A 22605-nucleotide genomic window follows, 5' to 3' on the forward strand; every position below is an offset into this window, starting at 1 on the left:
TTATTTTATCCCAGACACTCTTTCTTCCCTGTTGTAAAGCAGGGTAAGGGGTTGCTTTGTGCACTGGATGCTCCAGGTCAGTATGGGAAGACTGTTAGGAATTAAATTTCAAGGAATTGACTCTCACACCTCTGGTAGGAAGGAGCATCTCCCCCCACCCTTCCCCTTTGTTTCTACAAGCAGCCCACTGAGCCAGGCTTTGGGTTAATCCTGAAATTTCACAAAACCAACTTGCCTTTGAGTTGAATCTATAGCACAGTAATTAAAAAATGAAATTCCAGCTTGTAGATGAAGATGATCATTCCATGCTATGAGGTGTCATGCTCAGCAGTAAAAAATGGGACCAAGAGGGAGGGAGGATGATCATTTGAGTGATGGTATTTTTTTCTTCCCAAATATCCCATGGGATGAAGTGCTGCCCTCCTGGAAATGGCTGAACATCCACCTGCTGGTGGGAAATAGGGAATTCATTCTTTGTTTGGCTTTGCTTGCACGTGCTGCTTCGCTTTACATGTTAAACTGTCTGCATCTCAGCCCCTGGGCTTTCTCATCCCATGAGTTTTCCCACTTTTCCCTCTCTGATTCTCTACCCTGCCAATATGGGAACCTGTGCAATATCCAGGTTCAGTGAGGGGTGGCAGCAATACTGCACACTCTGCCAAGTGTTGCTTCAAAATACATTAAAATCAAAAGTAAGTTACCATTAGAAACAAAATGATGGGTGGGAATGAGGGAGTGGTTTGGTTCTGTGTCAGACCTGAAATAGGAAAAAAACTCCAGAATGAAGATAATTCATTTTTCTCCCCAGTGCAAAATAATAAGAATTATATATAACCCCCTAAAATTTCAACTCAATCACGTTCTACTTTTGAACTAGAGTGCAACAGCAATATATTGCTTCAAAATCTAAAAAAGAGGTCCCATATTTTCAGAACATTTCCTTTATTGAAGTATTTTTGGCTGAAGTTGCATGTCAGTAAAGCAAAGTAATTGCCTGGAAAATATTGATTAGCTCTTGTCAAACACCCCTCTGCTATTCAGTATTTCCATTTCAGCACTGTCAGCATCCAAGCACTGGCACAGGACTTTAACTGTGTGTGTTAAGTTCTCCAAAGCAGCCCCAGTGCAGTCCCACAGACACTGAGCCCCTGCAAGGGCTCTGCCACATAAATTACATGTGACAACTTGGACTAACTCAGCAAACAATCCTGTCCTGAGCTGGCTGCTGGCACATTGCTAATTAACAATTAATTGCCTTCCACAAGACTCCTGCAGAGCAGATGATGTGATACTGCAGATGTTTCAGCCAACTTGTGTTTCTCTGCAGTGTTGCAAAAGTGCCCAAAGATTTCTTTTACTCTTTTGCCTTTTGTAATGGTATTTTTAATCAGATACATATTCCTTTTGTTATTAAAAAATATATGTTTTGCAGTATTTTAATGCTGAAACTCCTCTTACTAAAATTCTTTCTTTACAGCTGTGAATCATCAGTTGTTGGTTGATGCCTGTAGGTTTATAACCTGAAAATTGGGTCAAAATAGAACTTAGCTGGCAAACCAGGAAAATTAATTATTGTGAAACCCCACCCAATTATGCCCAGCAAAAGCAACATCTGTGCTTCAAGAGCCAAAAGAGAAAATACTCTCAAATTTTATTACATCCACTTGCTAAAAATGCATGGGCTTCTTCTTCTTTCCCCAGCTAAAAGAGGAATATTTTATCATAGGCTAATCCACTGGGAAGGCAAATGGAGAAGACACAAAGATTATCCAGAATTTCACCTCTGCTGGACAATGAACTTTCCCAATGACTTGTTAAAGGTGAACAAAGAAACTCAGTGAGAGAAGAACCCTCCAGCAAGGAGGCAAATGTCACATTTAGGTGCACAAAGCTGGGCCTGGAGGAACAAAGATCAGCAGGGAGATCCTGACTAGGCTGGCACAGATTCCAGGAGCCTGCCAAAGGCTGTGGTGGGAGGGCAGCAGGAGATGTGGGAATTGCTGCTGCACTCCTCTACAAATGGATGAACAATTCAGGCACAGAGGACAAAACAGGCAGATTGCTGTCAGTGGGAAAAGCCTTCCTGGAAATGGTCAGATTTAGGTTCTTCCCCCAGAGGGTGCTGGCACTGCCCAGGCTCCCCTGGGAATGGTGACATTCCCAAGAGCCCAAGGAGTGTTTGGACAACATTCCAGGGATGCCCAGGGTGGCATTGTTGAGGTGTCTGTGCAGGGCCAGGAGTTGGACTGGATGATCCTTGTGGATCCCTTCCAACTTGGGATATTCTATGATTATTTTTATATTTCAGGATATTTCTGACCATTCCCACTCCCTCTCATCTCAGTTCCTTTCCTAGCCACAGGAAAACTGAAACTGATCCTCCAGGGTTTGACTATGTTGTAAAGAAAAGCTTAAAATACACTTGTCTCCAGTTCTTGTCCAAGTGTCTGGCACTGAGAATCATCACTCTCCCAGAAAGACAGAGCCTAATCCATGGAAAACTGAATTCAGGAGAGGAGAAGGAATTTTGCTGGAGATCATTTGATGCATAACTTTGCCTATTTTTGACTCTTTCAACATCCTAATGTTTGTAGGGTGACTTACAGGTAATAAATCAGGGAGAGAGGAGACATCCTGTATTACCTGAGACATGGAGTTCTGGCTTCACAGCAGCAGGAAAAAGAAGCTGGGCTTGTTTCTTTTTGCAGTCTGTAATAAGGAAGGCAGTAGTAGAAATGATCAGTTGAGATTCTGTGTTCCCCCCATGTTTTAATTTAAGCACAGTATCTGGTGAATGGAATTCCCAAAGCAGCACCTATTTCTCAAACTCCTTCTCTAAAATTTACTTGCATTTTTTAATAGGAAAAAAATCCTACGCTGAGGAAAGCTAGGCATCAATTTTTTTAAAAAACCCAATTTTTTAGAAGTTGAACTTTCTCTGAATATTGTTCTAGCCATGATTTCCTCATGGCTACAAGTACTAAAACAGGAAGAACACAAAGATCTCCTTGTTCAATGTCACTTTTACTTGTTCCACTGGGAAAGGAAGACTTTGCTGATGGAGTCAAGGCAAATAAGGCTCCCCTAAAATGTCAGAGCATGAGTGACAGTGACACATCCCCAAATATCACATCTTTACCAGCCCTGGTATTACAACCATACAATTTTTGGGAGCATCATTTTGTGCTTTGCAGTCAACTTCTCCACCTGCTCCTGAGATTAAATATCATTTAAGAGTAAAAAAATTGCACCCAGAAGAGGAAAATTTCCTCTGCAGAGGTCTCCATAATTACAACTTTTTAACTCTTACAGGCTACAGAATATGCTGCAAATAAACACAATAAAATTTTCCACTGGTGCATCATTCACAAAACCTTCAGCATATTCAGGCTGAAATTATCTAAAGATGATTTGCAGATTTGGGGCCTAAAGGTCAAGTTTTCAGGAGCTAAATTACTGAGGTGGCCTTTTCTGCTGAAGAGGGGCAGAATATGGCACCTGGTTCATTGTTTGCAGTTCAAAAGGGGTTTGTGCACCTTGCACCTTGATTGTTTTGATGAATAAATAGCTGAGACTGAGGAGATATGGCTTTATATCTGTAAGTGCTCTTATCTTTCCAGAAAGTTCAGTGATTCCTCAGTTCATTACTGACTTCACACACAGAATAGAGCTGTAATCCACACAGCAATAAAAATAAAGGTTTTAAATCAGGCAAGGTTTTCTTCTGAGGTTTGTTTCTAAACCAAGCAGGGAGGGTGTGGAGCAGCCAGCTCTTAGTGCAATTAATTTCATGTCCTTGTTAGTAATGATAAGAAAGTATTAAATTTCAGCTGATAAGAAAGCATTACATTGCAGCTGCTTGTGTTACATGGATTTTTGATTCTAACTTGATTCCTATTTTAAGTCTCTTTAAGCTTATTAAGAGTTTCCCAGTTCAGCCCTGGGTTTTACAAGAGCCTTGAGCAAGGAGCAGAGCAAAGTGTCTCTCTCTCCTGCAGCCCTTGGGCACACAAGGATGGATGGTTCAGCTGCTTCCAATGAAGGCAGAATTTACAGGTGAAAGACCCGAGTCTGTACAGAGACAGCAGGTGCTCTGGAAACTTTCTCCTGTGCTGTTGTACACTCAGAGAAATAACAATTTATGTTCATTTGCTGCATGGCCAATAAATCTGCAACAGACTGCACTTGTTAAACGTGGGTTTTGTGAGCTGTAACACAAATCATTAACTACCAAATATTTCTATACTCTGCAATGTTTCTGCTCTCTGGGATTTGTGCACTGACCTTTTGGCAGGGCTGTGGCTGTGTTACAGCACACTGACCCATGGAAGGCAGCACCATCCCTCAGCAGGAGGCACAGACTGAATTTTGTGTTGATTCATGGGGGGCAATCATAGAACCATGGAATATCCTGAGCTGGAGGGGACCCTCAGGGATCAGAGAACATCCTGAGCAGGAAGGGACCCTCAGGGATCAGAGAGCATCCTGAGATGGGAGGGACCCTCAGGGATCAGAGAGCATCCTGAGCTGGGAGGGATCCACAGGGATCAGAGAACATCCTGAGCTGGGAGGGACCCTCAGGGATCAGAGAGCATCCTGAGATGGGAGGGACCCTCAGGGATCAGAGAGCATCCTGAGCTGGGAGGGATCCACAGGGATCAGAGAACATCCTGAGCTGGGAGGGACCCTCAGGGATCAGAGAACATCCTGAGCTGGGAGGGACCCTCAGGGATCAGAGAGCATCCTGAGCTGGAAAGGACCCTTGGGATCAGAGAACATCCTGAGCTGGGAGGGACCCTCAGGGATCAGAGAACATCCTGAGCTGGGAGGGACCCTCAGGGATCAGAGAGCATCCTGAGATGGGAGGGACCCTCAGGGATCAGAGAGCATCCTGAGCTGGGAGGGATCCACAGGGATCAGAGAACATCCTGAGCTGGGAGGGATCCACAGGGATCAGAGAACATCCTGAGCTGGAAGGGACCCTCAGGGATCAGAGAACATCCTGAGCAGGAAGGGACCCACAGGGATCAGAGAACATCCTGAGCTGGGAGGGACCCTCAGGGATCAGAGAACATCCTGAGCTGGAGGGACCCCTCAGGGATCAGAGAACATCCTGAGCTGGGAAGGATCCACAGGGATCAGAGAGCATCCTGAGCTGGGAGGGATCCACAGGGATCAGAGAACATCCTGAGCTGGAAGGGACCCTCAGGGATCAGAGAACATCCTGAGCTGGAGGGGACCCACAGGGATCAGAGAACATCCTGAGCTGGGAGGGATCCACAGGGATCAGAGAGCATCCTGAGCTGGGAGGGACCCTCAGGGATCACTGGGTCCAACCCCTGCACACACCTCCCATCAATCCCACCCTGGGCATCCCTGGCAGCACTGTCCAAACTTTCCTGGAGCTTTGGCAGCCTTGGGAATGTCACCATTCCCTGGGCAGTGCCCAGCACTTTTCTTTCCCCAATCTCCACCCTAAACCTGCCCTGGCACAGCTCCAACCCCTAAAACTCTTTGTTCACACTTTATAACCTTGTGCATACAGAATTTTTTTAAGCACAGGGGCTCTCTCTCCATGATTTCTTGAATGGTTTCAGTGCCTTTGCTAACAGCATCCTGAAGTCCTGAGTCCCCTTTTCTATTTGCAAATCAGAATCCTGGCCAGACACAGAAAACAACCCATCTATGAGTCCATTTGATTAAAAAAAAATTTGGCTGCTGCCTAATGGCTTGCTCAGGAAGCATTTGGGTTGCATTAAAATGAAGAGGCCAAAGCAAGTTCCTGAGCTGCATTCAAAATCCAGTGTTAAAGGTCAAAACACCAGAGTGAATGGCACCTAATCTGTGGAACAGCTTTCAGGAACTCTTTTTGCCACCTTCAACATTTACCACTCTATTCTTAGCTGAAGCAGATGTAAATTATGGTCTCATCTTAAAACAAATGAGATATTAAAGAAAACTTCTTTGAGGAAAGTGGAATAGTTAAATGCAATAAACTTAAGACACCACTGAGTTTAATAATAAATATTATTTTCCCATAAGTAATTTAATCTTAATGAAGATTGTTGTTTTACAAGACATTATTCTAACATTGATGTTCTTATAACCCTTTGTCAGGTACACTAAAATATCTGAAAATCTGCCCAAATTACCATTTCAACTCTACAAACATCATCCTATTCCAATTCTTAGCTGAAAATAAATTCTCACTCTGCTTCTACAACCATGAAGAATCTAAAATAATTCATAGTGCTAAACATATATTGTAAAATTTAGGGGGGAAAAGTAAGTATTTATTATGTTCCCATTCCTAATTTAGATTTTTTAGAAGAAGTAAATGCATCTTTCACCTAGGTTTGTTTTATAGGGTTACATTTTAGTGCACGTTGCTTACAGTTGGTTTCTTCACGTGTTGCTCTTATGTTTGCAGGCTTTAAGATTATTTGAAAATGCTTTAAGATTATTTAAAAATGCTTTTCCTGACCCTGTGATACCAGCCCTGCAAACCCTTTACAGCAGGGCCTTCCCCAAATGGAAGGATTTCCACAGAATTACAGCAAGTTAATGTTCTTGCTTTATTTAAGGACTCGGGGGTGGAGTGTTTAAAAAGCAGCTCCTGGTAAAATTCCCTTTCAATAACAACAATGGGCTTTCCTTTCTCATTGGTGCATCCCTAAAGTATGGAAAAAGGAGTCCCTGCAAACTCCAGCCCAGTCCTGGATATGACACTGAAAACTAAACAGCAGAAGTAGAACATTTTAAAATATTCCTAAAACTTTGTTGAGTACTTCCATCCCTATTATTGAAGTTGAGCCTTATTTTCCTGGCATTTTCTACAGCAAGACATCAAAACCCTTGCACACCTAAAACTCTCCTCACAAATTAAGGCTCATTTTTCTTATGCTTTGAATTAATTTTTCTCAAAGCTTTTGGGTTTTTTTTTCGAAGTAATAACTTCCAATACTTCTCAGTTTACTGTTTTGAACTAAAGGGTTTGAATGGAATAGTCCAGCTGGATTGCCCTGTCAGCATTTTATCTTTATTTCTCTTAATGCTTGATAAGGCCTCCCTAAAACAATTGTTATTTTTGGTTTGCAAGGCAGAATTACCTGAATGTAATCAGATACAGCTTTTCCATTAACTGAAATATGTCTCTGGGCCATAAAGAGCTCTCTGGGGTTTTACAACGTTATTTTAATTTATTATTTAACATATTTAATGTTATTTATTGTATTAAAGGCATTATTTAATATTTGAATATATTAATTAAATTTATTTAACATATTACTTAACATGAGAATTACTTTGCTTATAAATATAATCCATAACTATTTGAGAGGCCATTTTAATTCTAGCATGATAATTTTAAAATTGTTGTTCAAGTTGCATCTTGCATTTAGCTCCTTCACTCTAGATTACCTTTAAATAGAATCACAAATACAAAAAAAGATATTAAACATCCTACATGAAAACATCCTATAATAAAACATCTTACATTTAGACATGACTAATGACCTAAAGTTTCCTGCCCATGGCAGGGGGAAAGAACAAGATCATTTCTAAGGTCCTTTCCAACACAATCCATTTTGGAATTCTCTGAAAATGGGCCTCCCATTCCCACTGTCCTTTTTACTAGTATTGACTGATTTTCTAAATCATGTTCCAAACCAGGCTGTGTTTGCTCCACCTCTGGATGAAACAAGTAACCGTTTATATAAAATATTTCTAATTTTCTATATTGTCCCATGCTGTTTCTACAGGTGTTTTTTAAAGATTGTAAAATGGCATAAACAGCAAAAATTCCTTGCTAAGGAATGGACTTCTCTCAATTTCTGTCATTAACTTGGGACCACCATGCAAGGAGGGATCCACAGAGCTGAACAAAATCTTGGCACTTCAAAAAGAAACAGAGCCAGGCTTGCCTGTTTTCCTGAGCAGCTCTGAACTCTGCCCAGATGTGCTGTGATCCAATAAACTCCTGAGGGGATCCCTGCAAACAGAACATTCTGGGTCACCAGCAGATCACCCACTGCAGTGGCTGGAGCTGTTCTCACAGCACTGCTCGGATGCTGGCAGATAAACTGATTTAAAAACCTCACCTGGATAGAAATAGGTGATAGACATGTAGATACAGAACTCTTAACTCATGAAGGATGATGTAGATTGATGAGAGAGGCAGCAGCAAGGAGGAGAGAGAATTCCCACAGGAATTTTTTATCTGGGTGAACCATGAGAGCCCCAACATGACATCAAGGAGGAGAAAAAAATCCCACAGGAATTTTTTATCTGGGTGAACCATGAGAGCCCCAACATGACATCAAGGAGGAGAGAGAAATCTCCTGCTTGATTCCTCCCTGACTTTTGATCTGTGGGAACCATGAGTGCCCCAGTGTTACATCCCTGTTTTATTAAGCTTGGTTCAATTTCACACTGACTCTAGGAATAGCTTAGAATTTTTCTTTTTTTTTGTATGACTACTCCCCCAAAGGATTGAGATCTAAGATTTATAGCTGAACCTTCATGGCATGAGTTCTTTTTGAAAGAAAAGCCTGCTGTTGTCACCTTGTCCTGTGTTGGCAGAACAGAAAGGTACCGGGGCTTTTTAAGTGTGTGATCTGCAGCAGTGAATTTGAGCTCTCAGCTACAAAAGCTGCTCCTGTCTCTCTGAAACCTGCTTGCTGCAGCTCTGACAGGTATCCCAGACTGCTGGAGATGCACAGATTCCCCTGAACTTGCAGCTATTGAAGTAGAGACCTTTCCAAGGAGCAGCTTTCCTCCACCCCCTCCCACCCTCGAGTGGGCTCTCTATTATTACAAAATGGGTTTCTCAGCAGGAGCTGCACAACAACAAAATGGGCCCTTGGCTCAGCCACCCGATGTTGTCAGAGCTGAATATCTGCCTGGAACAGGACTTGATATTCCTTAAAATCAGTTCATTAACTGTTTGACCTTTTCTACTTCCTAGGAAGATAAAAGTATCAATGCAAAGCCAAAGGGCAGCCCTGGACCACCTAGGACGCTGTGACATGGTTTATAAGCAGGGAGGTGGGTGAGAGCAGAGCCCGGGCTGCCCAGAGAGGGCAGGGCTCCAGTGAAACTGCTAAAAGTCATTAACATTCTCCAGGACTGTGCTGGGAGCCTCAGTGCCTTGGAAATGCCCTGGCTGCTGAGGCAGGGCACAGGCAGTCCCTGAGCCCAAACATCCCCCCCTGCTGCAGTGCCCAGCTGCCAAAGCTGCCTCTGTGCTTATCGCTTTTACAGGTGAGCAAAATGACTGGAAAACAGCAAGAATTCTGCTCGTGCTCCAAAAATGCACATTTGGTTGCTGTTGTTAATCTCAGTAACAGGGTATTGTATTTGCGTTGGCCCCAGACAAAGGAAGGAACAATGAATCTGACTCCATGTTCTCAGAAGGCTAGTTTATTACTTTATGATACTACAATATATTAAAGAATACTATACTATACTAAAGAATATAGAAAGGATACTCAATGCTAAAAAGATAATAATGGAAACTTGTGACTCTCTCCAGAGTCCTGACACAGCTTGGCCCTGATTGGTCAAAGAGTGAAAACAACTTATCAGAAACCAATGAAACCTGTGGGTGAACAATTTCCAAACACATTCCACAGGAGCACACATAGGAGAAGCAAATGAGATAAGAATTGGTTTCCTTTCCTCTGACGCTTCTCAGCTTCCCAGGAGAAAAATCCTGGGCAAAGGGATTTTTTCAGAGAACGTGAATGCTACAACAGGGTAAACTGAGCAACTGTAAATCTGGGGTGTCCATTAACTACAGTGGCAATAATTATGGTCATAACATCATTCAGAGCATTTTCACATCCAATGACATCATTCATATATGAACAGAAAAGTAGAAAAAATTATTTTCACCCTGACTGCATTCTTGGGTTATTTTCCAAAGGTTTTTCATGCAGACCATCACTTGAAAAACCAAATGACTGTGTGGCCTTGCTCTGTACAAATCCCAGCTTTCCTCTGCCTGCTCATTAGCAGTATTCCCAAAAATATCAGCAACTGCAGGCTCAGGCCTCCAAGGCCTAATCCATGCTTAGCTTCAAGTATTTAAGAATTTCAAACAGTAACATCTCTTAACAACCAAAATGCAAAATTCTGGTTTTACGCGATGATTACGCACAGACGTGACCAGTTCTGGCCACCCACAGACAACAGACCCTCCTTTAGCCTCTTGAACCACTCTGCTAAAGCAAACAGAAAATGAGTTTTTACTGCTGGCAAATCTGTGTCATTTTGATCTCATTTCAAGTTAAAGTAGAGATTATTTTCATCCTGTACCAAGTCTGAATGATTAAACATTTACAGAGTTCCAGAAAGACTTCAGAATAACTTCTTCCAGCACAACCAAAACAAATCAGGGTTTTGGATGAGTGTCAGTTCAAATGACAATTAAAAGGATCCTGGAGTTAAAAATGACAAGTGAATGGATCCTAGAGTTCAAAATAGTTTGGATACAAATGTTAGAGTTGTAAGAGATGCTGATCTATCAGGCTCTTGTAGCCTGAAGCCATTGATCTACCTATGGCAAATTTGTGTTGTGCAAACACCACTGAGAAAAAAAAGAAACATTTTTTAAAAATCCACAATGCTATTGATTTCAAATGCAGAGAGGAGTTAGGAACTGGGGTCTGGACTTTGCCTTGTAAAATGAATTTGAGAAGAGGCCACGTGGGTAAAGCTGGAGTCTCCTAAAGCACTTTTATCTCTAATGCAAGGGGAGTTCTGCAGTGCAGAACACCAGCTGTAGGTGCTACAATACCAATACAATAAAATATCAATACAATGTCATGAGATCCTGCCTGTGCTTAAAAATAATTAGAGAGGTCCTAACTCCACTCCTGGATTTGGTATATAAAAATTCCAAAATCAACTTTAAACTGAATTCAAAGGAAGAACAGGCAGGAATTTGGCAGCACTGTCAAAGCTCTGAATCTTTGGTGGCATCCCTGGTTTTCACTGCAAAGGGAGGGGTCAGAGCAGGTGATCAAACCAGTTCCCCTGGATTAATTCAGTGATTTAAATCAGGTGTGATGGCCTGACCCCAGCTGGCAGATATATATTGCTGTATTACCTTGATAACTCCATTTGCATGCCAAAGAAATCATCTGTTTCTTCACAAATGTTTCCTCTACTCTCAGAAAATATATTTCTGTGAACAGATTTAAACTGACTTCATGATATTGTGGTTTATGGGTAAAAAAAAATACAGCTATTCCACCTCTAGAAGGCAGAAATATATTCTTTCCATCAGAAGAGGAAACAGGCAGAACAAAGTTACTTCTCAAGCAGAAAATTGCTAGATAAAAAATGCCAAGCAAAGCCAACACTCCAAACATGATATGTATATCAAGCACTGCTCATAAATATCACCTGATGGAAGGATAGGGATTCATATCCTCTACTAATTTTGCCTGTTTATCTTTCAGCAGAAGCATCTTATTTTCATTTGCTCTGGAAGACAAAAAGGTTGAAGTTGTTATACTAAAAATATGTTAATTCTTATATAGAATTAATATAAAAATAAAATATATTAGAATAAAAGCAGTCACAGCCAGGGCATGTGAGTGCTTTTATTGCCCCACACACCAGACTGAGCAGTCAGTGCTTTGGAGCACCTTTTTCTTTGAAAAAGGACATTCCTGCTCTCTCATGGGGGTTTTGCCCAGTAAAAGGGGCAAACCCAGCAGTAACTCCCAATAAAAATGAAAAAAAAAAAATATTGACAATTACAATGGGACAGAATCAGTTAGCTTGATCCTTCAGAAAATGGCAGCTTTGCCTGGACAATTCAAGGAGAAAAAAAGGATTTTGTTTTCTGTAATCTTTGGAACAAGTTGAGTGCTAATCCTGCTATGCTGAGCAGGACTTGGGGAATGTTTTCTCTCTAAATCCACACTTTTGCTGTTATACTCTCAGCCCTTTTATTGTATATTTGAGTAGCTTGCTGGGGTTTACAAGTAATTATTCCCTGGCCCAAACTCTATCGAGCTCAATTCTCCATAGGACAATAAGGGACTATTTTTGGTCAATAAAAATAATTTTATCTGTTTGTAACTTCATTGCATGGCCCCATTTATCTCCTTACATCACAGTCAAGATGATTTGTGACTGTTGCAATTGGTTTAATTATTTTGGTAATAGTCTTTTGAGTTATCAAAACTTATTTTTCTGCAGCACAACTATTTGAAATCCACAGGAATCTAATAATACGTGCAGTTTTTAAATATGTCATATATTTGTAACATACATACAAAAAAATAAAAACAATATGGGGATTAAATAGCCTAAAGAAGAAATGGAATTTGCCTTTTTTTTTGCTTTTTCTAAACATGATTGAATACAGCAATTGTTCAGTGAGGATTCACTGGGTTTTGTGGCTTCTAGAACACAGATTTTCTACACACATTACAGCAAAATAAACTACTTAGAAAAGTTTAGCTGAGGTCTATGAAAGGCAGTTAAGTTTTATGGTTTGGCTGATGAATACCTCATGAAAGATAAAGACCCTGAGTTTTCTATAACAGATTTCAGTCTCGATCTGCACACAAACTGCAGGAGAGATTTTTAATAATTCATCTGTAATTTCACATCCCTGCAGAAATATTTCTAAATGCTGTTGCTGTCCACAAAGAAAAATGTTATCACCACCCCCATAATGTTCTTTGCAGGTTATAATTTTCCTTGCAGCCAATAAATAATGGCTGTAATAAGCAGTAGGTGATGGGAAGGCAAAGAGAGTTTTATTTGCATTTATTTATAGCATATTTAGACAGTGGTTAGAGCAAGTTAGGAAAGGATAACTTGGTAAGGCAGCACCATATCATAGATAAACATTTTGGGGAGAAAGGATGTGGGAAATCATGTTCAATAAAAAAAAAAACAAACACTAAATGTGGTGGCACTGCTGAGCTTTAAGGAGTTAAAACACTCCACTATTGATTGCTTTGGAAATCCATCATATTCCACTGCAGTAGCAGCAGAAAATCTGTGGGTGGAGGTGCAATATCAACTGTGATAAAAGAGAATAGCCACCACAAAAATCACAGGAGATTATAAACCAAAGCCTGGCCAAATGTTTGCACAATGGAGGAGCCTCATTTTGCCTCTTTTGAGCATCTATATGCTGCTCTAAAATATTCAGCACATTATGATTTCACCTGCAGCTTTTGCTGCGAATCTCAAATAATCCTGACCTCAATCTGGGCTTGAGAGAGAAGCTTTCATGTTCTGGATTTTAATTGCCTCTAAAAAAAAAAATGAAAATTTGTTTGACTTTTCCTGATAGAAAGAGCTTCTTCCCTCTCTGCTTTTCCTCTGAAGCTGCTGGTGCTCATTTAGGAGTCCATGTCAATGTTTTTCAGATTTCATTAACAGGATTTCAGTCTCTCGTGCCTTGTGGGAATTACTCTGTGGTAATAGTTAGTGGGCAGACCAAGGGTCTCAGAATTTATCTAATATTTATTTTCCAGTTTTCTCCTGCAGAAATATTTAGAAATTAGCTATCCCACTATACAGATATATTCATATTATCCTTGTTTTTAGTTGTGTCTTTGAGCACCAGCTCCCCAAACTAAAGGGATTCTCTGAAAGTAAGAATAAAGGGTAAAGATCATTGTGGAACTAGAAATCAACACTTTTTAAATATAGACTGTGAAAGGAAATGCTACATTTCACATGAATCTTCTCTGGATGAGCAAAACAGTGTGAAGCCATTTGAAAAACAATTTAAGGGGACAGGAGAAAATTCACAACCAAAGTTACCCACATTATGGAAAAAACCCACACCTAATGGCCTTATGGGAAAGATACATGCATGTAGCACAAAAGACATCTCTTTCAATATTCTCTGGAATAATCTGATCTTTGAACGTGGAAAACATCAAAATCAAGAGCTGCAGCCTTACAAAATTAATTTAAAAATTAGGACTCATCGGGGAAACACAAAAGTTTGTGAGAGGGTACATTCACTATGAGAAGTGAATTATTGCTTTGCCTTGGTACACATGACCAGACTATAGAAACATTCAATCCCAGTAAATCAATTAAGCTTTGTTATTTCTCCAGTATTAAAAAAGAAAAATGTAGGTGGAAACTTGTATTACCACACTGAACCCAAAGACACTGTCTGGAAAACACACACAAAATTACTCAATGTTAAAAAAAAAAGGATTAGCATTGTTCATAACTTCCAGATTTTTTGTTCCCAGTCTGGTCAACAGTACATGAAGTAATCTATATTACATTCACTCATTTTTAATTAAAAACTAATTGACTGAGTTCAAAAATATCTGTTACAAACAGAAATACCTTGAAGGAAATGATCAAAAGTTAAAAAAATGATTCCTTGTCAAGAAGTTAGAGCTATATTCATCTTTATATTGTTTTCTTCCCCATACCATTCTCCTTTCTCAAAAGGAGAAATGGAACAGCTTTAGAGTGATCTAGTGCAGTCTGCTACTGTATTCTTGAGCTAGGTCTTGGAAAAGGACTGCTAGCTACCTGCTGGGGTTATTTTTAGGAGCTGAATACATCACCAGAGTCTGTTCTGCATTCCCAGAGCCAGGCCCAGGTGTCACACGGAGACTGGATGCGTTCCTGAAGCCTGTGGGCAGGGATCCAACGGTGACGGTGCAGATCAGGCTGGCGCGGAGCAGGAGGGCTGCAGTGCTCCCTGAAAAATCACTCCAGGCAGCCAGAAAACACTCCAGAGAAAGGAGAATGTTGGAATGGCTTCCTTTGTGTTCATCCCTGTACTTTCTTAGTGAGAAAGGAGGAATGGGGACACACTACCAGGAGTTTAATGTCTGGGATAAAAGCACAGATTAGAGGGACAGAAGCTCACACACACTTTGTCCTCTGGGCAGGAAGAGCAGTACTCATCCAGAGGGCAGCCAGCATCACTGAAAGGCACTAAAATAATAAAATAATTTAACTTGTGGGGGCTTAGACTCATGTTACAGTTCAGGCACTCGCAACAGCGCCCAGAGAGCGAGTGTTGGTTCCTGAGAAGAGAACATCATCAAGGACAACAGAAACACCTTCAAGTGCTGCCAGCAGGACACCAGCTGTGCCCCAGAGTGTCCTGAGCGGGGAGGGATGCACAAGGATCCTCCAGCCCGAGCCCTGGCCCTGCACAAGGATCCTCCAGCCCGAGCACAGACACCCCAGCAATCCCACCCGAGCTCTCCTGGCGCTCCGGCAGCCTCGGGCCGTGCCCGTTCCCCAGGGAGCCCCAGCACCCTCTGGGGTAGAACTTTGTGCTGATATCCATCCTGAACCTCTCCTGACACCATTTCAGGTCGTTCCAAACGCCTGGTCAAGCTGCAGATCCCTGAGGCCTCCAGATGAACAGCCCGAGTGCCCTGGGGCGCTGCTCACGCGGCCTCCCCTCACGGCCCTCCGCCATCTTTGCGTCCCTCCTTTGGACACGCTCTCGTAGTTTAATATTCTGTTTATATTTTGGCTCCCAAAACTTTGCACAGTACTCAAGGTGAGGCTGCCCCAGTGAGGCATGGGGGGGTCATAAAATTAACTTAGACTAGAGCAGGACAGTGCCCTCCCTGGCCCGGCCGGCCATGCTGGGCCTGGTGCCCTCAGGACGCTGATGTCCCCCCGGCTGCCAGGACACACAGCCAGAGCCCCAAGAGAAATATTTGCACCTCAAAGCCCATCCAAAGCACTGAGTGTACTCACAGCTCTCCTCTGGGACCTTTGCCAAGTCACCTCTCTCCCTCATGCTTGGGATTTTTGGTTCAGGTGTCAGTCCTGTTAGGAGCAAAGCCTTTTCCTCCCATGGGAAGCTCCTGGGATGAAAGCTTTGCTCCAGACACACATTTTGGGGACAAATATTCTCTCTCCCAGCACAAGATCAACCTGTCCTAGAGAGTGGGAGACCCTACGAGCATCCATCCAGCCATTCTCTTCAAAAGGCAAACTGGAAGAGTATCAAAGCCGTATCGTTCATGGCAAGATGAAAGGAAGTCTAATTTAGTATAAAATGTTGCTATTTGACAATAGTTAATTAATCTCAGCACTAATGAATGTGCAGATAAATTGGTTGACGGTCTGCTCTGTCCGCAACACTGCTAGTCTTAGATGAGATGCTCTGGAATTGTCTCTTTATGGAAATGATCCTGATAGAACTGGTGGTGTGAATTTGTGAGGAAATGATTCACACCAAACATTACATTAACTGTTATAACCACATAAAAAGGATTAGTACAAGGGTAGAGGCACAGTACCATTCCAGATGACAGCTAAGAGCTCTTGAGCCTTGAAATTCAATTATCTTCAGTACAAATATGTGAATGAAGCACAAGATCACAGGTTACCTCTGTATCCTCCACTCCACAAAACCATACTAACAATTTTTGGCCACATACTCACATTATACCAGAATTAAAGTTTTTATATAGTGAATTTCATAGTGAATGATATAGTCTAAATTTTTCGGTCATCCAGTACGAAAAAGTGCATTTCCTATGAATGAACTGTGCAATGGAGCTTTTCAAACTCAAAAAGGCTGTAGCTCTATTACATTCTACCATTTGCTCTTCCATTTGTTTTCAAGAAATTTATAAAAACATACTGGTTGGGCTTTCATACCCCAGAGCTTGTTTGAATGCAATAAATTGGTTTAAAACCATTGAGGCAGTGATTGACTCACATGAGCACAGGCGGTGCTGCAGGATGAGAGAGGAGCAAGTCTCCAGAGGGCAGGAGCTGAGATGGTGAGGATTAGCAGTCTGAAGGGTTTTCTGCTGTTTCCCCGATTTCACCATCGCAACCCCCCTCAAACAGATGAAACATTTGCCCTTAGAAGCAAAGCAGAGAAACTAATGAGGTGTTAACGAGGCAGTAAAAGCAGGAAGGTAAATTGCTGACCCATTTAAGAAGCCAAGCTGCAGACAAGGGCAGTGCTACTAGAGCTACCAAAGAGTAACAGGCAGGATGTTCAACAAAAATTCCTTTTCTGACTGCCCTCCAAATTCGGGTGGTCTGCTCTGTGTGCTACAGAAACACTTCCTCTGCTCACCTCTGGCTCCAGGCCACTTGCTCACCCAATAAATCAAACTTAAAGTGAACAATCAAACCACTGCATATCCAAATCCCTGTGGTTTTTGTTAAGTGCTATGATATTTAAATCTCAGTTAATGACCTATTGATCAGGAAGCCTTGCTGGACAGGGTCATCTCCCAATTCATAACTCAGAAATGAAGGCCAAACCGCTTGTCAGAGGTCCTGGGCGTAATTGAGTGATCAGAGTCTCTCAAATTCTAAAATTGTTGTGGAGAACAAAAGATCTCTGGCTCACAGAATGATAGGCAGCCCTTGGCAGTCCTCACCATCATTTATGGCAGCAGTAGAATCCCTGCAACCACGCTTAGAAAACCACGTGCTGAATTTAGTGAGAAGTTCCAGCATTATTCCAAACTGCTATGAAAATGGAAGGGTTCATCTGCCTCATTTGCACATGCAGTGGAACCTCAGTGGGTCTTCCTAGAAAAGGCTGATTTTACCTGAACTTTAGAAACATAAAACACCCAGAGTAATCTCCACCCTCCCTTTGATGTTTGTCATGGGTTACCAGCCTAGGAGAGTCAGCAGTTTCAGTTCTGGGGCAGGAGAGGGGAGGCCCATTGTTTATCTAGTCAGACCAGGATCCCTGTTTGGTTTGGATGAATTACATAATGACTATAATCAGAATTTGGGGATGGTTCATAGACAAGAAAACACAGGCAAAAGCTTTTGTGCAGCAGTAAGTGCTGGTAATTAACTATCACCCATTCTTCCCTTTATTTGGTGAAACTACACACAGAATATCAATTAAAATTCCCAAAGTTACCACCATGGAATTCAGTCCTCCCCCTTCAACCAAGGTGACCTAATTTGACTCATCTCACTTTTACTTTAATCTCTACAGTGCAACCAAATCTATCCAGCAAATAGGGCAGGACATCTGCTCACACAGAAACATGTATGAAATCCAAACTCATGCCAGGTGTTCACATTTGTCTTTTTGTAGCAGAGTTAAGAAGGAGTTTCATTACACAACTCATAAAGGTTTTTTACTGATGAAAATAAAGGTGCCTGAGGAGCTGCTTGACAAATGTGAACTGACAGGGACTTTTGGAAAACATTGTTCAGGTATTTGGTTTAAAGAACAGAAAGGGAAAGTTGGATTATGCTGAAAGTTTGCCTGGAAAATCCTTACCTCTGGTCTCTGGGAATGAGAGGAGACTCGTCCTGTTGAGGCAATGCTTCCCCATTCCCAAATCCCTGCCCCATTTCCTGGGAGTGGCCTTGGGAAGCAAAGGTTTTCCTTGTACCCACTCTACAGGTACAGGTATTTGTGGCCAAGTTTTCTCTTGACTCCTTCAGTCCTTCTCACCCCTCAGAGGGGCCTTGGCAACACTTCCCTGGGCACAGCTGGGTGGGAGCTGCTCCCTCGGGCTGTGTGAGCCTGAGAAAAGAGAGAACACAACCCCCAACCTCAGCTTTTATCTCCTCCTCACGTTGGGTTTTTAAGCACAAGTGTTGTGGATTAAGGATAACAAGGAGCTGTCCCTGTGCTCCCACCCCACGGGCCCCACTGGTGCTCCATTTTCAGGTGTCTGATTGCAATTACACCAATTAACCTCAGGAAAAGAGGAAGGCTTGCTGGGGGATAATTTTTCTGAAGCCCCAGTGTAAAGGTGTGACTTTGGTAGTCTTTTATATTTGATGTATCCCTCTATGTTCTCACAATTTACCAGCTTTGCAGCAAAGGAGTTTTGAGCTCTAGGACACACAGACAATGGATCACAGATGGAACAAGCCCTTTAAAAAAGCCTCTCAGTGCAACCTTTTTTTGCTGTAGTCTTTATTAAATATAACCTGTGTATTAAATATATAAAACTAACCCATTGCCATTAAATATAAACCCATTAAATATATAAACATAACCCTGGCCTGGCTGTATTGAGGCATTCCTGCTCTTTTATCCAAAAGATGCCTTGAAGAACATGGAGGGGAGGTTTCCCAAACCCCCTCTGGCCCTGGCTGCTGTTCCTAGCTTTCCATACCCTTTCCAGGCTGTCAGTTGAGGAACAAACCATGAACAGCCCTGTTCCAGGAAAGCAGAAAGTGCAGAGCATCCAGGAAACACGGGATAAAGATCTGGGGAGGAACAGGGCAGTGGGGCTCATTCCTGATGGTGGCACTTGTTTCACCAGCTGAGAAAGGCAAAAATCTAAACTGGGAATAGAAAAGGGACAGTTATCCAATTTTTTACCACCAAAAACTAAAACTGTCTGCTGCTGAAGTTCTAGGTTTGTAGCAGGGGTGTGCAGTCAGCGTGGGAAGCATATTTAACACAAATCCTTTGAGCTGAGAGCAAAACTGGTTTGGCTTGAGAGTTCTTTTCTGTTTAGTTTGGGGTTTTTGTTTATTTGGGGTTTTTTGGTTGGTTTGGGTTTGAAGTTCCTTGAGGAGCACATCTGTACCAGCTCAGGAACAGGCTCCCTCTGGTGGCTCGTTTCCATAAATGACTTTTTTTTTTTTTTTCCCAAAAAAAAGCCGTTCCAAGCAGTCCAACCACTTGGAGCTGGCCGGATGAGGTGGAACCTGTTTGAGAGCACGTAGGTTCAGGAAGCTCTAAGGTTTTGCGTAAAGCACTGAACAATTAATTCTTTTATTATGAGTAAAGACTTGGGGGTTGTACAGGCTCTTTGTTGTTGCTATGCAGGCAGTGAAAGCGCAGAGGAATCTTCATTTTTAAAAAATAAAAGCCTTTTAAAGCGAGTATATTCACTGTGAAACAGTGTAATTTCATTTTACAAAGCTTAAAATTGCTGATTATTAATTCCACCCCCGTTTTATTTGAAAAATTACATCTTTTTGATTACTTCAAAAAGTAATCAAAAAGCTACTTTTTTTGAGGTACAGGAATAGAATAGGGCTTAGAATAGAAGACTGAAAGACTTTAAAATAAACAAACCAAAAGCATAAATATTTGAAAGAGCTGATATTGGATGTGTACATGTCTTTTAGCTCAACCAGATATCAAAATAAAGAACTAAATAAATTTTAAAAACCCAAACCACATCCCACCTTAAAAAGAAAACCCCAAAGGCCCTGTAGTTGTATAATCAACATCACTGCACAGCTTCCAGCACTTGCACTCTGCTATTCAGCCTTGATCCCATGTGGTCCTACCCAAGACCTACCAGATTTTGACTGAAGTACTTAAAATTTCATACGTGGCTAAATATAGCCTGCCAGTCAGGAAATGCTGCACGGATGGAACCTTCCAGCAGGGCAGCAGCAGGTGTGGAGCTGGACTAGGTAACCCAAACACATCCAGAACATTTTACACCAGACTGGAGTTAACTCTTGGGGTGTTTGTGAGGCTCCCCAGGATGAGGTGAGAGATGGGAATTTGACTCCATGTTCTCAGAAGGCTGAATTATTTATATTATATTATATTATATTATATTATATTATATTATATTATATTATATTATATTATATTATATTATATTATATTATATTATATTATATTATATTATATTATATTATATTATATTATATTATATTATATTATATTATATTATATTATATTATATTATATTATATATATTTATTATAGAATTCTATACTAAAACTATACTAAAGAAAGAGAAAGGAGACATCAGAAAGCTTAACAAGAAGAATGATAACAAAAACTCATGACTGACTCAGAGAGTCTGACACAGCTAGACTGAGATTGGCCATTAAGAAAAAAGAACTCACACGGAACCAGTCAAACATTCACCTGTTGGTGAACAATGGCCAGGCCACATTCCAAAGCAGCAAACACAGGAGCAGCAATCAGATAATTATTGTTTTCATTCCTCTCTGAGACTTCTCAGCTTCCCAGGAGAAAATCCTGGGCAAAGAGGATTTTTCAGAAAATATCATGGTGACAAACTCTGGTCATGTCTGACAGCTCCTGGGGCTGCACCTGCAATGAGCAGGAAATGGTTTCTGTTCACACCATCCCCATGCTGTGTTATTGGTATAAATCTCATCCAGGAGAACTTTGATAGTTCCTAATTCTGGCTGGAAATATTTTGGCTGCAGCAGAACAAACTCTGGGTTTGAATAGGCTTCAACAATTTTTGGTTGCTTCAAGTTTGCACCTCACCAAATATTATTCTCAAGGATTTGTCCCTGGGAACGACCCCAAGTTCTGAGGTAGCCCTTTGTGAAGCATAAACTCTTCTTCAGCTTAATATTTCAGAGAGTTACAAACTGTTGGGAGTTATTCCAGGATTGTTCCTCTGCTTCTTGCCCCCTTTCCCTTAAAACCTGTCGGAATTGTCAGAATGGTACTAAAGCAAATTGTGCCTTTAAGAAATGTTCTTCTGTCAGTTTGTTTTATATTTTAGGCCAATCTCTCCAGAATCCTTACCTAACCTTTACAGTGCTGGAGAAAGGGGAGGGGAAAAAAAAAGGTTGCTAGGATACTTGCAAAAAGGCAAATTAGCTGCACTAGAAATAAAACAAAAGGATTAAAAATCTCTAACCTTTTGAGTTAAACACCCAGTTCCAGCCACTGCCAAAATTTCATGGTCCTTCTTTTTGAGACAAAGCAATGCAGAATGTCATAGAGCCCCAATTTCACAGGCATATGGGATTTTAAAGCATTGCCTCGCTGCATTAAGTTTAAGATATGACAAACTCTATGGTAAGTTTCTCCTGCTGCTGGCAGAAAATTTAATAATTATTTATAAATTTATATATTTCTGTTTCTATCCCTGTTAGGAAGTGGAACTTTGGAGTTTTAGATATTCCATAACACACTGAGCTCAGCTGAGCAAAGCTGAGTTCCTAAAACCAGGTAGAATGTAAGGCTTCAATTAAAGACTTTTGTACAGAGCTGTGGAGTTCTCATTTTATATCACTTTAGTTCTACTGAACTTTTCTCCATTTATAGCTTTGGCAGCAGAAAATCCCCAAGAAAAGTAAAGCTGAAGATGGAGATTCCTTCACTTCACTGAAATATGCACCACTGATTGAAACACTGACAAGAAATCAACCCTTGCACATTTTGCTTCATCTTAAGTGTAGTAAAAATTCTGCTTATTTCAAGGAAATCTCATTTTACACATTCAAATGCCCTGCAGCAGAGAGCTCCAACTGCCTGCATGAACCCTGAGGCAGAGCCAGCACTCCTGGAGAGCTGCTGGGTTTATCAAAGCACATCATTGCCAGGGCTCTCTATTCCACCGAGCTGAGCAGGCTCTGATCAGATCCAGGCAAGGGATGAAGCCATCATTGCTCTGGCCCCTCCAGAATTTGGATGCAGCTGTGATTTGTAGGCCAGCAAGTACATCTGCTTTGATGGCTCTTTCTTCATCCCTTTTTGCCTGAATAATGCCTGAACAAAACCCCTGTGTGCGTGGGAGACCTTCAGGAACTCTCCAGAACTGGGGCATGTTTGGTGCTTTGGTCCAGAGAGATTCTACCCCACATTATTAAGGGGAAACACAAGGCAGAGAAGTGTTGGGCTTTAACAAACCAACGTTCTGGATGAAAATGGAG

This window comes from Fringilla coelebs (genome assembly GCF_963513975.1).
Source record: "Fringilla coelebs genome assembly, chromosome: 13".
NCBI classification, from domain to species: Eukaryota; Metazoa; Chordata; class Aves; order Passeriformes; family Fringillidae; genus Fringilla; species Fringilla coelebs.